A 15,355-nucleotide genomic window follows, 5' to 3' on the forward strand; every position below is an offset into this window, starting at 1 on the left:
AGGACCACTCCCTTTGGAGACTCTAGGAAAGAATCTGTTACTTGCCTCTTCCAACTACTGGTGGCTGCTAGTAGTCCTTGATTTGTGACTACATCACCCTAATCTCTGCCTCCACAGTCAGAGTGCCTTCCACTCTTCTGTGTGAAATCTACCTTTCACACAAGTGTGAAAGGTAGTATCATACCTTTTAATGACACTTGTCACTGCACTTGGGGTCATGCACTAACCGAAATAACCTCCCCATCTGAAGATCCTAATCTCATCTGCAAAATCTTTGCAATGTAAGGTAACATTTACTAGTTCCGGGGATTAGGATGTGGACATTTGGGAGAGGGGAGCTATCATTTGGCTTCCCACAACCACATTAAATGAGAACAGCCAACACAGGCACTTTTAATGTACTTGCAGTATTCAATCTCTTTAGATAAGTAACAAAAACATAGGTGTTCAGCTTCTGAGTGGCAGAAAACAAGAAGAAATAGAGCCATTTCTGGCTAAGTGAGTAGTTTGGAGAAGTAGGAAAATATATGGCAATTTCAGGCTGTGGTGAATGACCCGAATATGGAGTATGTGGAGCATACAGTGAAAAAAAACTTAAAAGAGAGTTTATAGCCAAATAATTGAACACCTTGAATCCCTTTTATCACTTTGCAGGTCTTAGGGAGCCTAGTGCATATTTTTTGAGTCAGTAGGAATCAAACAGTGTATTTATTAGTGTATAAATACATACAAAGCATAATAGCATTTATTCTGTGTCGAGAAACTTAAGCACTTTAAATATTTTAAATATTTTATCCTTCTAGTAACCTGATATGCTGGATACTATTATTATCACCAGTTTACAAATGAGGAAACTGAGGCACAGAGAGATCAAGTGGTTTTCCCATGGTCACATAGCTAATAAGTCACAGAACCAGGATTTGAAGCCAGGAAGACAGCCTCCAGAGTCCTTGTTTTAAGTATTTACTAAGGGAGAGAAAAGGGAAATAAAGAATTCAAGCAGAGAAGTCAAAGAGAGAAAAAAGTGAAAGAATGAAGAACAGAAAGTTGGAAGTAATACTCTGAAGTGTTGGTGGAATACAAATGGTGAGATAGAGATCAATTTGTCAAAAGTGGCACAAATGCCCTATGCATTCCTTTCCAGTAGGGTAGACTATGTACATAGGGCACAGAGTAAGTCCCAGTGTCATAACTTGAATTAAATCCCCTAATGCCTTGGGTTCTCAGAGATCACCATAATTCCTGGCAATGTATCTATCCTTTAAATCATTCCATAGGCCAAAGGACAAATGTCAGGTTACACTCTTGAGTAGTCCAGTCCTATTTTCTACCATAAATGCGTGAACAAACACATTCACTCCACACAGACCCTATAACATTTCTGAGAATTGTAAGTGCTTTTTTTTAGAACTACAATAAAGTAGTGTAATAAATGCATTGTTTGAAATTTATTACTGTTTTATATACGATTCCTGAGAATAGATCTGTGTCCCTTTTCTATAAAAGTGCACTGTTTTCTTTTGTGCAATTTCAAGTATATTGTTTTATATCACTGTAGTTTCAGATGTTTATTTTTTATTATGCAGAGTCAAAAAATGAGCTCAATTGGGAAACAATGTAATTCTGCATGCCTTCAAAAATGCAAACTTGCTGCATTAACTGGAACTTTCCCCAGGATGCTGTGTTTGGGTTCCAACTGGCTGCTAATTACTTACAGTGAAAGTGTCACACTACTCTCCTTTCAGCACTTTGTTGGCCAAGCGTCTCTGGCAATAATCTCTCAACACATAAGCACTGTTCCCTTTCATCACATTATTTAATCAATAAAGCAATGCCCTCACACCAGCCAGGCCCAGAGCCATCTTGTCACAAGTGCTAAATAAATGAAACAAACATCAGTCCTGCTCTACAACCTCTCTATTAATATACATGAATGAAGATTCCTTTAGTACAAAATCCATACTATCAAATTTAAAACTGCACACGTATGCACATTTATGAGTCTACAAAAGAAATTTTTAATTATGATGGTGAGATTAGGCTAAGACCCACCCATATTTGGGTAAGGTTCTTTTGAATCAGAGTGGGAAGGGTGCCCTTTCTATGCTCACTCTGTCTTGCTTGTTCACCAGGACAGATGTTTCCTCATGTACTTCCTGCCTGTATAAAGCTAGCCAACCTTGGCAGGGTCTTCCTGCCAGCAAGGAAGGAAGGGTTCCCTCTGCTGCTCAGTCTCCAAAGGAATGATAGGTGGACTTAGGATGCACCATTCTCCCATCTCTCTCTACCTGGAGCCCCATGCTACGGAAATGCTGAGATTCCAAGGGTAAAGTTTGGATCCCAATTCATTCTCTCCTATTTCTTAGTGGTTATAAACCCACAGAAGAGAAGAATGAGTCTTAGCCTTAGGGTCTCCAAAAACTTAAAGCCTGTGAAGCCTTCAAAGAAAGGGGTTAGTGTTTCCTCTTCATATCTCTACAGTCTAACAGATCCTGGCACATACTAGATATATAATAGGTATTAAATGGATAGTTTGAATAGCATCAAGAATCATCTTTTTATGGAAGCTAGCATTTATTATGTGCTTACCATGTGCCAGGTAATTTGTTTAACCCTCTCATTATACAGATAAACTGAGGAGCAAGAAGAATGAGTAAGTTATCCACAGTCATAGCAGGTGAGAGACAGAGCCAGTATTTCAATCCACCCAGTTTGACTCCAAAGCCTCTTCCCTCTTACTCTTCTGCTCTTCTCCTCCCAAGTTTTGCCTGACACATCATGACTTCCTAATTTTCTCTTATATGGTTGCATAGCTTATTATATCATGAGAAACACTAGCCCAAGAAAAGTATCAAAATAATAATTCCCATTGGAAGCCATTATTAATGCGTTCAGACAATGTTAACCCCAATGACTGAGTATACATTTTGCATGAGAATCTTTTGCCAAAACAACTGAGAATGCAAAGCAAGTGCTAAGATAGAGCCTGACCTCATTTGGACCACAAGCCACTAAAGTTCTCAAAAGAATGAAACTATTCTTACTGTATAGAACATGACTTGACCTATTAAGTTTCCTTACAGCTGAATATGGCCTGAAAAAGAAGTGCTAACTAGTTAGGAAAATGTTAATATTGGAATGGCATTTATGTTGAAATAGAATGTGTTCATTTTCCTTTTTGAAAAATCTATTCTTTCCAATTCAAATCCTAGAAATCTCAAGGCCTGGTTTTTTTCCTGGGTTGGTTGGAGTGAATAAATTCTCATGGCCAGCTGACATTGTTATCAGTGCTTCTAGTATAAGTCAGCTATCCCCAAGTTCTCTGATATTCAGGAACCAGGAACCATGTTTTTACAAATAAAATCACCCTGCTACCATTCCATTTTGCAAGAGAAGACTAGCCCTTCCACAACACTTCCATGGGGTCCCAAAGGGCTTCCTCTATGCAATTTCTATTTCTTCTGAAATCAAACTTGCCTTCCTTGCCCTGACCTCCAGGTGAAATCTTTTTCTTGCCTACTTTGTCACAAGCATGATCCTCATCTTTCATTACCAAAAACACCAATAAATTAAGGGCTGCTGTGTAAAATTGATTTTTAGTAAGGATTCTGGAAAAACTTAGACTACATCACAGATCAAAAACCAACTTCAAGTAGCATGTCTTATATCATAAATATATTCAACTATTCTGCCACAGGTAACCGCTTACCAACTCTCCTTTTCCTTCAGTCCTGACCTTTGGCCATGTTTTCTTCCTGTAAGACCCTTTAACTCATCTCTCTTCTTCTCTGAATAGTGCTCAAGCTCTAATACAACTCATTCTTACGTTACCAGGAGACAACTGTCAAATTCTTGTTATTTTATTATGTAACGTAAATAAAGAACTTTTCCCAAGATCTAGGTGAGTTGGGGGAATCACTCACTTTTCATAACCAAAGCTCCTAGAAAAGGGTTTTCCTTACAAAAGAAAAATCGTCTTTTTTGAAGGAAGCCATCACAAAAGGCATCCAGTCATCCTTTGACATTGTTTTTCCCAATATCTTATTGTCAGAGTTCTAGGAGAAAACGAATAGATTTTCCTAAGCAGTCAAAAACTCTCAGCAATGTGATAACTACCCTTTGTCCTGAAACAGTGCTTTATTTAAGATGCCTAGATGAAGTACAGCCTCGTTAAGTATTCTTTTCCTAAATAAAATGTAAATAGCTCCTCCTAATTTGTGTGATAAGCTAATGTCATTTAGGATGAGTGTCACACTGCTAGCACCGTTCAATAAATATTTGCTAAATAAATTGGTAATTGCAGTCACTTCCCAAAGGAAAGGCAACAAAAGGTACAGGTAAAGTAAAATTACTTTATTTTCACTCTAAGAGTAAAAACTTTAATAATTGCCCTGAGTCTGTTTTAGCAAAAATTAGGCACTTGGTTTTCATTAGGAAAGACATTCAGAGATATTTCTCCTAATGAAAATATAAACCCAGGCCTTTAAAATGGCTTAGTGATAGTGATGATTCTTCAGAGAGCTCACCGGTTTCACGGCCCTATGGGACATGTTGATAATTCATTTTATAGGTCAAGCGCAAGTGCGTTTATTAATGTATGCTCTGATCTAACCCACATTGCAGGATTAACTTCACAGTGCTTGATCAATGATACCCAAATTAATGGATTCATCAGCACTCCCTATTGAGACACCCTCATCATTTATATTGCATTTCTTCCAACTCGTAATTAGGCATGTAATCTGTGCGGTCTCTAAGTGGACTCTTGAAAAGAAACCTACATCAGAAGAAAGTGCAGATTTTTGTTATCTTGAAGACTTTGATTCATCAGTTACCTCTGTTCTGCTGCATCAATGCTCCCACATCTTGATAGGCAGTTTTCTCCCATACTGAAGTTGTCCTTATCCTTATAAATCTTCAACTCGAAGATTATATTCTGTATCAGGCCTTTTCTTCACCCACAAAACTTTTGCTCCCACTACTCCATGGAAACAATTCATTTCAACAATCATCTAACCATCAAATTTAATCACCTTAATAGAATCTGTAGCATCTGGTATCATTGACAAAGCACTCCTACCTAGACTTTTTCAGCTACTGGACCCTAAGACATTGCCTTTATAGAACCTCTTCCTGTCTCTCTGGTCAGAATTTATCTCTCTTTGTGGATCTTTTTCCCAGGTTTATTCAGCCTTCCTCTAAGCTCTGCCCTTGCTTCTCAACACTTGTTCCTCATCTTGTCAATCCACTACATTGGCTTCTACAGTCCTTTCTGTGTAGATAATTTGCACACATAAGGTCTAATATAACTGTTAAAGAGGAAAGCAGAAGTATAAAATAATAAAGAAGAAATAAATTCCCAAATTCCATTAATAAAAGCACATATAAAAGAACCAAATTCTCCAGTTAAGAAGATTTTCATAGGTAGTGGAATATTACTCAGCCATAAAAAAGAAGGAAATCCTGCCATTTGCAACAACATGGATAAACATAGGGGGTATTATGCTAAGTGAAATAAGTCAGACAGAGAAAGACTAATACAATGTGATCTCACCTATATGTGGAATCTAAAACAAAACTAAATGAAACTTACAGACTGGTGATTTCCAGAGGCAGGGATAGGTGGATGGGCAAAATGGGTGAGGGTGATCAATAGTACAAACTTCCAATTATCAAATAAATAAGTCCTAGGGATGTAATATACAGTATGATGACTATAGTTAACAATCTGTTTTGCATATTGAAAGTTGCTAAGAGAGTACATCTTAAAAGTTCTCATTACATGAAAGAAAAATGTGTTAACTTTGTGTGGTGATGGATGTTACCTAGACTAATCGTGATGATCAATTTGCAATATATAGAGATATCAAATCACCTTATATACCTGAAACTAATATAATGTTATATATCAGTTATATCTCAATTACAAAACAAAATTTTAAATGAAGATAAAAACAAATCAGTTACAAACTCAAACACTGAGTAAACAAAGAAATTCATTTACACGTATTTAAAAGAAAGACACCTAAAATACAAAGGCACAGTAAGGTTGAAAGTAAAGGGAAAAAGAAGATATGTGGCCCCAAAATGAACAAATAAACAAACAGAAGCTGTAGTCACTGTTTTAATAGGAGAATAAAATACAAGTTAGGGCCAAAAGGTTATTTTGAAATAAATAAGGTCATTATATAGTAAAGCATTAATAATTTAACCATTTCCAAGAAGACAAAAAATTTGCAAACTCATATATACCTAACAAAAGAGTTTCAAGATATAGTATGCAAAAGTCAATTGAAATGCAAGAATAAATTTGTAATGCCATAATCATAGTGAGAGATTTTAATAACCTTTTCCTACTAATTGATAAATCAAGGACAAAATATCAGTATGTGACATACCAAATTTTGCATATATACCAATTAAGAATGCCCATTTTTCTCATGCCCCTATAGAAGATATACAAAATTTGACCCTCTATTAGAAAACAAGACAAATTTCAACAAATATCAAAGAATATCTGTCGGGGCGCCTGGGTGGCGCAGTCGGTTAAGCGTCCGACTTCAGCCAGGTCACGATCTCGCGGTCCCTGAGTTCGAGCCCCTCGTCGGGCTCTGGGCTGATGGCTCAGAGCCTGGAGCCTGTTTCCGATTCTGTGTCTCCCTCTCTCTCTGCCCCTCCCCCGTTCATGCTCTGTCTCTCTCTGTCCCAAAAATAAATAAACGTTGAAAAAAAATTATAAAAAAAAAAGAATATCTGTCATTCAGACCACAATTTCTGAATAAATGCAATAAGATTAGCAGTCAAAAACAAGGAGATAACCCCATATATCCAGAAATTTCAAAATCTAAATGATACATAGATTATAATTATTACAATGGTAGTTTCAAAATATTTATAATTAAACAATAATGAAAATTCTACATATCAAAACTTGTGATATACAGCTAAAGCAATACTCAAAAGAAAATGTACACTCTTAATTGCATATTTTTTTAGAAAAAGAGTGAGAATAAGTATCTAGCTATCCATCTCAAGAGATTAGAAGAACTACAAGAAAAAATGCAGAGTATAAGAAATAAAATAACAAAAATAAAAGCAGAAATTAGTGATATGTTTTAAAAAAACAAAAAGAGAGTCAATAAAAGTAAAAGCTGGTTTAAAAACAAACAAAAAGACTAATTAGACAAACAACTAGCAAAAACAATAAAGAAAACAAAGAGAAAAGGCAAATAAATAATATTTAATGTGAAGAAAAGGGACATACCTAAAGAAATAGTAGAAAAGTTTTTTGGTCAAAAAGAATATTATGGCCAAATATGCCATTAAGTTTGAAATTTAAAAAAGATTATATCTTAAAGACATATTCCTTATGTGATCCATCTCAAAAAAAAAAAAAAAAACTAAAGTAAATGGAGGGGTGCCTGGGTGGCTTAGTCGATTAAACTGCTGACTTCCAACTCAAATCACAATCTCGTGGTCTGTGAGTTCGAGCCTCCTGTTGGGCTCTGTGCTGACAGCTCAGAGCCTGCAGCCTGCTTCAGATTCTGGGTTTCCCTCTCTCTCTCTGCCCCTTCTTCCCTCTCTCTCTCTCTTTTTTTCTCTCTCTCTCAAAACACACGCACACACACATTAAAAAAAATAAACATAAATGGATGTATGACATTTACAGCAGAGATATTTAATACGTAATTATAATCTACCTACCTCACTCTCCAAAAATAAAATAAAGTTAACTTTTTAATCCTTTCCTACAGAGAAAACCAAATCTAGAACCACGGACTGTTAAAACAGGGTGAATCTGGGCCAACCCTTTCTGCAGATAAGGGAACTGAACTTCAAAAAGATGAAAATAACAACAGTCACTCACATTAATGGAGTCCTCTATGAGTCAGCTACTATGTTAAATACTTTGCATATGTTATTTCATTTACTAATGTTTTCATTTTGTATATGAGCAAATTGCAGTTTATAAATACTTGCCCAAGGTCACATATCTAACTTTGAGACTCAAACCTAGATTCATCTGCCTTCTACCCTGTTCTCCTAGCCACAGTGATGGGGATCAGGGTGCATGGAGCAAAGGTATGGTCGATACTCAGTACACATACTTCCCCCCAAGAATGCCTTTTTCTACCACACTACCTCTTGAAGGGTACATTGTTGAAACATACTAGCGATTGTAGCACTAACATACCTTAAAGATGTTGCTGCACACAAATGCTATATAAAACAAACTATTTTGCTGGCAAAAGGAAATCTCACATTTGCAAAGCAGCACTGATAACAAAACAAGGCTGGTAAAGGATATGTCAATGATATCAGATTCTCCCACAGAGAACATAAAGTAAGATTATCAAGCTCCTAACTAGCAGCTTCTATTACCTCTTATGCACTCTCCTGTGGTAAGTAGAATGTTGCTCTCCCAAAGATGTCTGCATCTTAATCCCCAGAACCCATGACTGTGTTATGTTATATGGCAAGGGAAAAATTAAGGTTTCACATCTAATGAAGGTCAGTAATCAGCTGATCTTAAAATAAGGAGATTTTCCTGGATTATCTAAAGAGGCCTGATGTAATCTTGAGGGTCCTTATAGATGGAAGAGGGAGACCGAAGAAGGAAAGCCAGAGAGATAATAGCGTGAGACAAGTATGGCCTAATGTCATAGGCTTTGAAGATGGAAAAATGGGGCCATGAGCCAAGAAGCCAGGGCAACCTCTCAAAGCTGAAAAAGACACAGACATATATTCTCCCCTAGAGACTCCAGAGGGAACATGGCCCTGTCAACCCTTTGATTTCAGCCCTGTGAGATCTGTGTACGCTTTCTAGCCTCCAGAACTATAAGACAATAAATTTGTGTTATTTTAAACCTCTATGTTTGTGGTGATTTGTTACAGGACTAGGAGGAATATAATACACCTCCACATAAAACAGTACAGTGTCGTGATTAGAGGCAGGGCCTATGGTGATCCAGAGATGCCTAAAAGATGGTCACACAAGAAAGGCTCCGTATAGCGGGGAAGCAGCAGCTTCATGTTCAGAAAACTGGCTTTTCTAAGTACTCAAATGTAAACATTCCAGAAGATGAATTAGAACATGCTTTGAGCAATGCTAATATATATTTTTAAATGGTAATCTTCCTAAAAACAGTCCAAGTGATCAAAAGATCTATTTCATGTAAAATCCTAAACAGTAATATATATCAGTGAACATTAGCTGTGCCACTATTTCTTGAGTACCTACAGTGCTTATATACATCTTCTCTAAACCTTTAAGCAAACTTGCAAGGTCGTTATTATCTTCATCTTACACGTGAGAAATCGAAAGTTTAGAAAGATTAAGTGGGGCGCCTGGGTGGCGCAGTCGGTTAAGCGTCCGACTTCAGCCAGGTCACGATCTCGCGGTCCGGGAGTTCGAGCCCCGCGTCGGGCTCTGGGCTGATGGCTCAGAGCCTGGAGCCTGTTTCCGATTCTGTGTCTCCCTCTCTCTCTGCCCCTCCCCCGTTCATGCTCTGTCTCTCTCTGTCCCAAAAATAAAAATAAAAATAAAAAAAACGTTGAAAAAAAAGAAAGATTAAGAAAGTCATCCAAGATTACACAGATCATAAATCAGTTTTAGAATTACTGTATAATCGTTTAATGTGATATTAGAAAAGAATAAAACTCATTTGAATGTATAAGTTGTAGCATGTTTGTTTTAAAAGACATCAGTCACAGGAATTCCAAATTTCAAATAATTCAAACTACCAGATGTACATATTTTCTGTATCATCAAAGAGAGATCACAGAAGTGAAAAATGGGGAATAAAAACAAATCTGCCTTCTGAAATATTACTCAGCCATGAAAAAAGAATGAGAACTTGCCATTTGCAACAACAGAAATGGATCTAGAGAGTATAATACTGAGTGAAATAAGTCAAAGAACAAAACTATATGATTCCAGTAATGTGTGGAATTTAAGAAACAAAACAAACAAAGAAAAAAAAAAGACAAACCAAAAAACAGACTATTAACTATAAAGGACAAATTGATGGTTACCACAGGGGAGGTGTGGGCGGGGGATGGGTGAAATAGGTGATGGGGATGTGATGAGCACTGAGTAACGTATAGTATTGCTAAATCACTATGTCATACATCTGAAACTAATACAACACTGTTGATTATATTGGAATTCTTTAAAAAAATCTGCCTTCTGGGGGTGCCTGTGTGGCTCAGTCAGTTAAGTGCCTGACTTCAGCTCAAGTCATGATCTCATGGCTTATGGGTCTGAGCCCAGCATCTGGCTCTCTGTTGTCAGTACAGCCCCCTTCTCCTCTCTCTCTGCCCCTCCTTCTCTCTCTCTCTCTCTCTCTCAAAAATAAATAAACATTTTTAAAAATTTTTTAATGTTAAATGTTTATTTTTGAGAGAGAGAGAGAGAGAGAGAGAGAGAGAGAGAGAGACAGAGCATGAGTGGGGGAGGGGCAGAGAGAGAGGGAGACACAGAATCTGAAGCAGGCTCCAGGCTCCGAGCTGTCAGCACAGAGCCCAAAGCAAAGCCATGAGATCAGGACCTGAGCCGAAGTCAGACACTCAACCGACTGAGGCACCCAGGTGCCCCAATAAACATTTTTACAAAATCTGCCTTCTGGTCTCTGCTTTAATCCTGTCTCATTGTGAGATCATGGACAAGTCTCTGGATCTCAATTTCCTTGTCTGGAAAAATGAAATGAGGGAATTAAAAACTCACCATAGCCTCTTGAAGCTCTTATATCCATGTCTTTAAGATAATGTAGGTACAAGATACCGAGGTACTCATGCCAGAACTATCACTACAGCAGTACCCCCTTTACATTCCAAGTCCTCTAGGGGATGCCTGAAACCAGGGAAGGTACAGACCACTATACATGCATACTAGATAAAGTTTAATTTATAAATTAGGCACAATAACAGGAAAACAATAGTAACTATTAATAACAGGGAATGATGAAAACATACTGTAATAAAAGTTATGTGACTATGGTCTCTCTCTCAAACTGTCTTATCATACTATATTCACCCTTCTTAGGATGATGTGAGATGATAAAACGTCTGCCTGACATGAATGACAGAGGCATTGTGACGAAGCCTAGCGTAGTGTTAGTCTACTATTGACCTGATGACTCCTCAGGAGGATCATCTGCCTCTGGACTGCCGTTGACTGCGGGTAACTGAAACTGCAAAAGCAAAACCACAGATAAGGGAGAGCGACTGCAATTGCTTGTAACAAAATCCAGCTTCACTCCATTCTCTGAACCGCCTCCCTACTTCCGTTATGCTGACACTTTCAGCCTCGATTCTCAAGATAGCAGAATCTTCTGATTCTCCTTCCCCCACTGATTTCTCTTCTTACTTGGCATATGTCGTATCCCTGGTATCAGTTTTCAACTGATCAGAATTCCTATATTACCTCTCTGTGGAAAAAAAAATTTTTTTTAAAGAAATATAAAATAGGCACTGAAGTGGCATCTGGGTGGCTCAGTTGGTTCAGTGTCTGATCCTTGGTTTTGGCTCAGGTCACCATCTCACAGTTCGAGAGTTGGAGCCCTGCATACGTTTCTGCTCGGTGAGAGCAGAGCCTGCTTGGGATTCTATCTCCCTGTCTCTGCCCCCTGCCCTCTCTCTCTCAAAATAAATAAATAAACATTAAAAAAAATTTAAATGGGTACTCAATCTACATTGATGACTTACAGTGCTAGGAAAGAAAACATCTAGTGAATATTTTGCACATGATAGAAATTTCTGAAAACCAAATTAAAAAAAAAAGACTGAGTGTTGTACTTTTTAAAAATGTTTATTTATTTATTCTGAGAGAGAAAGAGTGAGTAGGGGAGGGGCAGAGAGAGAGGAAGACAGAGAAGCATGACAGGGGGCTCGAACCCACAGACCTTGAGATCATGACCTGAGCCAAAATCCAGAGTCCGACGCTTAACTGACTGAACCACCCGGGGGCCCCTTTTTAATCTCTTGTTCTCTTTCTGTATTTTACCAATTTGTGGATTTTAACTAACACATGCACACACACAAACACACACTGATTCAAAGTCTTCTTTATTAAACCCTAGCACCTCCAGAAAAGAGTTTTATGTGTTATGAATCACTGACTCTGTAAGGGTCCCTTTGCTGTGTTTTATTCATGTCTATTATCAACATATGATACAACAAAAATAGATTTTGTTCCTCATCAATAAAAATTCCCCAAGTTTTCTAGCCCTAGAACAACAACAACAACAACAACAACAACAAATCAAAATGGTCAGAGAAAGAAAATACTGATCAGTATACCAAAATTACCCTTCTTGCCCAAGGAGGTTTCCTGTCCCACCAACCAGCTATCAATCTGACACCACACACCAGTCTTACAAAGACACATTTTAACATGAAGATAGAATATTAAAATAAAAATATATATCTTCAGGTAAGATGATCATATTTTACAACACAGGCTGTTAATTTTAATTAAAGTTGGCATATTTCTGCTGCTATGATTTAAAAGATTAACTAAGTTGGACAAGGTCTCAGATCTTTAACTACACCCAACCTGTTTGTGATTTTTGGCACTCTGCATTTTAGGTGTGTTATGAAGATGACAATGTGCCAGTCATCCAAGCTGTCAAACGCCTGCTAAAATCTGTTCAGAGCCAAACTCATTTGCACTTGGATGCACACATCCCAAGAAGCAATCACTTAAATACCTACAGTTTCAGGTGCCACGCATGGCTAGTAAAGCAAATTTTATAACAAGCCCAGGATGATTTTTCCAAAACTGCTGAAATAATTCCACAGAATAAACCAAGGTAAAGAATTATGGGAGCTATTAGCACTGTAATTATAGTATATCAAACATTCACAGAATAAAGCATTGGGGTCAGACACGTATGCAATTATATAGCTTAAATATTCTTCTGAAACAACTCAATTGACGTATTTTGAAACACAATATTAAAAATATGTCCTCCATTTGGTGGAAAGGACACTTTCACACACTGTGGGAGTTTAAATTGATACACATTTCTGACAAATAATTCAAGGATATGCATGTCTTAATCAAGGATATACATACGTCTTAATGTTTGTTTACTTTCATCCATTTATCCCAGAAGAAGGGCCTAACTAAGTTAAGAAGGGGTCAGGGTAGTTAAGGAGTCTTCTAGGCAGGGAGAACCTCATGGATAAAAGTATGAAGTGACAGTAAGTCTAAAGATCTTTTCCAGAAGTGTTAACACAGAAACTCTCTGGCGCTCGGGAGTTCGGTCTTCACAATTCTGGCTCTTCTAAGCACCCACGAAGGTAATATGTAATAGTCTGTAATGCTGCTAAGGTTTGACACCTCTTTGCCAGTGAGTATGCCACTCATTGTCTATTTGTAGCATTCCTCATCAGGGATTTGCAGGGCTATTTATATTTTGGGGTACACTTCACTATATTTTTACCGGGGAACATCATATGCCATAGTGGTATTTGTAACTGTGGGACAATGGTGGTCTTTCAAGATGGGAAAGGGCTAGACTCATGAAATGGCAGTAGCCGTAGTGGAGAAGGTATTGAGAAAACCAGCTAGGCAGAGACCTACTTATAAACAGTAAAGTCTGGTCTGCTATGAAGCTGAAGCAGAGGGCAAGCTGTGGAGGAACCTTTTGACGGTCCACATTAAGACGGGCTGCTGTGGAGAATGGGAGCAGATAGAGGTTTTCAACAAGAATTGCCAAGCATTGCTGTGGGTCAGTCTCGGGTAAGAACAGGCAATGTCTCTTAACTCCAGACATTGGCCTGGTTTTATAAACTCTCAAGCTAAGAGCTTTACATTTGTAAAGTATCACACAAAAAAGAACACAGCATACAAGAAGATAGTATGCGGCCCACAAAGCCTAAAATATTTACTACATATCCCTTTCCGGAAAACATTTGTCAATCTCTGGGTCAGAACACACAAATACGCAGAGCTGCCTCTCTCTGGCTTCTTGAACTTCTGTGTTCAACAGCCTGCAGCACACAGGTTACAGGGATTGATTGATCCACATGGGAGCTAAAAGGATTAAGGGAGAAAAAAATAATAATTGATGTGTTGAATTGTGGGGACTAGGCTGGTGAGAAAAAGAAGCACAGACAGAAAAGGGACGATATATTTGTGGAAGAGGAAGAATAAATAGATTGGGGCTCTGAACAATTGGCACGATGAGAGTAAGAGAGCAATGAGCTGAGAATATTGGCATTTGAACTCAGGGTAGGGTATTTGGTCTAACATTTCAGGGATGAATCAGTTCCAAATTACATCAAGGAGGATATGGCCTTGGCAATGAGCAGCAGAAATGGAACGCAGGGAGATGGCTGGAGCTGAAAAGGGGAAGGAGGTTTAGGTTCAAGTCCTGGATGAAAATTATCCAGAGGTGCCTGGGTGGCTCAGTTGGTTGAGCATCCAGCTCTTGATTTCAGCTCAGGCCATGATCTCACAGTGCATGAGTTCAAGCCCCATGTTGGGTTCTGCACTGACAGTGTGGAGACTGCTTAGGATTCTCTCTCTCCTTCTCTCCCTGCCCCTCCCATGCTCTCTCTCTCTTGCTCTCTCTCTCTCAAAATAAATATAAACATTAAAAAAAGAAAAGAAAATTATCCACATGGCTATATATATATATATATACACATATATATGGATGAAAATATAATAAGCCAATATGCTTTATTTTCTCTGTAAATCAGCCACTGTGGCTGAAGTCACTGCACTCAGTGTGAAGCCACTGAACTTGAGGTTGGGAAGAAATACAATCTATTCTCAGGAGGCTGTGGGAGCTGGCCCTAGCATACCACTGAGGCAGACAGTGAATGATAACTCAAGAAAAATGAGAATGTGATGTTTAAGAGCTTCAACCAAAGAAGGAAAAAGGGATAAGAATATCCTTATAGTTCTGGAATGAGGAAAACAAGAGATGGAAACTAAAGAAGTCAGAATTGACGTTATATTCCAAATATCAGCCCTTATTCAGAAAAACTCTTAAGTGATCTTATTTATAGGCCAGGGAGCTTTTTTGGATACTGGATACATGACAGTTCTTCATCTTCTTAGGAAGATATGGAATTGATCAGTAATTATTAAGACTGTTTCTGAACCTTGGAGCTGGCACTTTAATTGCCAAATCAAGTAATCTAGTATGTCTCTCACCATTCTATCCCAAGAAGGGATGTAAATGTATTGGAGCAGGGAAGAAAAGAGAAGAAACATCTTTAATATTTTTTAGAGGAAACCTCCTTCTCCATCCCTGAAATAACAAAAGAAAGGTAATAATTGGATGACATAATCATCAATTATCTCTGTTCCAGTAAGGTTCCCATTTGAGGCAGGTAA

The sequence above is a fragment of the Prionailurus viverrinus genome, chromosome A3, assembly GCF_022837055.1.
Source record: "Prionailurus viverrinus isolate Anna chromosome A3, UM_Priviv_1.0, whole genome shotgun sequence".
Taxonomy (NCBI): Eukaryota; Metazoa; Chordata; class Mammalia; order Carnivora; family Felidae; genus Prionailurus; species Prionailurus viverrinus.